The sequence below is a fragment of the Heptranchias perlo genome, unplaced genomic scaffold (assembly GCF_035084215.1).
Source record: "Heptranchias perlo isolate sHepPer1 unplaced genomic scaffold, sHepPer1.hap1 HAP1_SCAFFOLD_55, whole genome shotgun sequence".
In the NCBI taxonomy this organism is placed as follows: domain Eukaryota; kingdom Metazoa; phylum Chordata; class Chondrichthyes; order Hexanchiformes; family Hexanchidae; genus Heptranchias; species Heptranchias perlo.
In genome coordinates this window covers 423810-427231 of record NW_027139570.1, presented here as the reverse complement: position 1 = coordinate 427231, position 3422 = coordinate 423810, and positions in this window count along the sequence as shown.

The following is a 3422-nucleotide window of genomic DNA, read 5'->3' as shown; positions in this document are numbered from 1 at the left end:
TCAGTGCTTCTCACAGAAATGGGATATCCAGTAATCCATCAGATAATACGCATTTATTATCCAGTTCTTGCAGCCATTGGAGTTCCAGGTAAGCCGTTATCTCAGCTGTTAATGGTGTAAATCGGTGTTGACTCTGCTGCTGTACTTGGCAAATTCTTTTTTGTCCCTACATATTTTACACAGTCACCTGTTCTGTTCTATTGGTTGAATGATGGAATGTGTTAAGTCTCTGCTCTTTCGCTATTGAGGCGCTGCATTATATCTGTCATGAATTTGTCTATCCAACCCTGGCATTGTTGCTGCATTATTCTCTGTACTGAATGTATTGGGCTAAGAGTTGGTATCAGACCATCAGGAGATGATAACAGTTTCTTGTTGTGGAACTAACCTGTCCTGGAATATACTTTCATCAATGTGTTTTCAGTGATTGATAATGAGACAGCTCACGGTCTCAGTGTTACAAGGAGGCAGCGGAATGTCTTCCCTCCCCAATAATATACTTCAGTTTAACTGGGATTTCAATGTATTTATTGGTGATCACTGTTATGAAATATTATTTCATTATGTGTGTATCTGACGCCGCTTCAGATGGCTGGTTAATGAACTGAGTTTTCTGCTGACTCTTTCACATCTCCTTCTCTGCTTCACTGTGGATGAATTCACTGACTGTCACTGGGCTTCACTGTAAAATGAAATGTTTTGATGTTTTGTGGTCTCAATTTGCACTGTCCCTGTTGGAATCAGCAGCCCTTCTATGCACCTGTAGTTTATAAGTATGATGTTGGCGTTTTGTAAATTCAACAATCCCGCCATCTATCCCTGTACCCTATAATTACAGGTGAAGGAATCTCAATTATTGTGAGATCTGCCTGGGAGAGGGATTCGATTCTGTTTATTCCATGATTTGTAGATGAAGTGAACAGTGTAGGTGAACAGGTGGAGAGTTGGATGATCTGTGGACATATTAAACTATTCCACAGAGGCTTCACTATTTAACAAACTGACACTGAGAATAGGATCGGTGGAACACGGGGCTGGTGAACAGAATACAGGCACAGGATGATAGGATTTAATCGGATATGAAAATTGACTTGAGATAGGGAGTAGAGTGAGTGATAGAGAGGGTGACTGAGAGGGAAAGCGAGAGGCTGTGGTGTGAATAATTCATTAGAATGAACTGCTGAAACTTCAAGTACAATTAAACATAGAAAAAATGACTTGACTGTGTTATTATGGTATGGTCAGATTGGGTGAGTTTTTATTGTGGGACTCGCTCCTCATGTTTATATCCCTGTCAGGTCCTCAGTCTGTTTTTGTGAATGTTCCTTGTTTTCCAACTTAACACTAAACATAATTAAAATTTGCTGAAAAAAATATAATCAGAAATGTCTTGATCGTAATGAATTGTTCGGATACAGTACGTTAAAGTTAGGTGAATTCAATAAACAACGAGGTTGATTTAATTAAAACATTTAAATTTAATTTCAAGTGAATTACAAAGTACATTTATTGTACACATTTTACAACTGCACAGTTTCCCTGACATCAATAACCACAGAAATGAACTGTTGAATGTATTAGTTGGATTGTGTTAGTGGGACCCATATATTAGATTTCCTCTCACACTCTGCTGCAGTCTCTCCCTGTGAATCCCAGCCTCTCCTCCCACTGCATTGAATCCTCTGTCTCCTCATCCGTTGCTTCAATTTGTTAGCTTTCCCAAACCATCTGCTCCTGACTCCCCTCCAGCTCCTACATGTCCTTTTCCTTGTCTCCCTCCCAATCTCACTCACTGGCTCGGTCTCCAGCTGCCTTTCCCATTTAGTGCCAGCCACTGTCGGCTCTCTTAACCCAGAAAAATAAACCAGCTGAACCTCCCCCTGTCCCCTCACATTCCCCACCCTTCCCCCTCTTTCCCGTCAGTCTGGAAGCCAAATCTGGCTTTAATCCGCTGGATTCCCGGTGTGTAAAACCCCTTCTCCCTTCCCCACCGGCACTGCGCCCTCACTCAGCCCTTCCAGTGGATCCGGTGCTCACTTTATTCACTTTCTGTATCCATCTCCCAATTCATTATTGATCATTGTGTTTAAAAACATCTCTCTGCCCGAAAGCGCTGCCCAGGTCAATCAATCACTTTCCACCCTTCGATGCAGCAACAAAGCTGGAAATTTCACGCCAGATCCTCTCAAACTGCTGCTTTGGCTCCAGGTCTGATCAACAATTTCTCTGCTTCCTTTTCTCTCTGTTACAGTTAACTTGGTGGCGATTGTGATCGTGTCCAGAGGAAAGTGCGGTCTCTCCAAATGTATCAGTGCCTACCTGGTGGGAATGGCAGTGGGCGATCTCCTGGTCGTTATCATTGGTGTGATATTGAATTGGATTGGTATAATGTATTTCAGAGATTCATTCCTGCTCATTACTCCTGTGTGTAGTTTTATTGCCTCCTTGAGTACTGCAGCCACGGGGGTTTCTGTCTGGTTCACAGTCGCTTTCACCTTTGATCGATTTGTGGCCATTTGTTGTGAGAGGCTGAAAACTAAATATTGCACGGAGAGAACGGCGGCTGTGGTTCTGGGAACAGTGAGTGTGCTGGGCTGTTTGGTGAGTGTCCCAGTGTACTTTACATTTGAACCTTACGATATAATCGATAATGTTCCCTGGTTTTGTGAGGTTAAACCGAGCTTCAGTACTTCCCCTGCATGGACCGCATTTGACATGTTTCACGTCATTTTAACCCCTTGCGTACCGTTCTGTCTGATTTTGCTGTTCAATGTTCTGACGGTCAGGTGTATTTTAGTGTCCAGTCGAGTTCGCAGGGGACTCCGGGGCTGCAGCAATGGAGAGAATCAGAGTGATCCAGAGATGGAGAACCGAAAGAAATCCATCATTTTACTCTTCAGTATATCGGGCAGTTTTATACTGTTGTGGCTGACAAAGGTTGCATTGAACATTTATGTGCGAATTGCAGACATTCGGTTTTATTACTCCTACACTGACCCTGTTTATCTCACAGATCACACAGCAAAGATGCTGCAGCTCCTCAGTTCCTGCACAAATACGTGTATTTATGTCCTGACTCAGACTAAATTCAGAGAGGAACTGAAGAACGCGGTGAAATACCCACTCAATCTAATTGTTAAATTAGTGAAATCATAGAAAGAGCTGAAGGGTTTCAAGCACTAGAAAAAATCCCATTTCATACTCCATCCCCTACACTTCCCGGGGGACGGAAAATACATTTTATATTAGCAGCACAGAGCCATTAAATGATCTGAAATATGCTTCTAATATTATATTTTATTAAAATCTGACCTTTTGAGGCAGGATTTATTCTGCAGACTACACATGCATTTTTGCTCGAACTGACGGCACTAATGAGATCAGCTGGACTTGAAATAAATTACAAAGCTTGGAATAAAAGT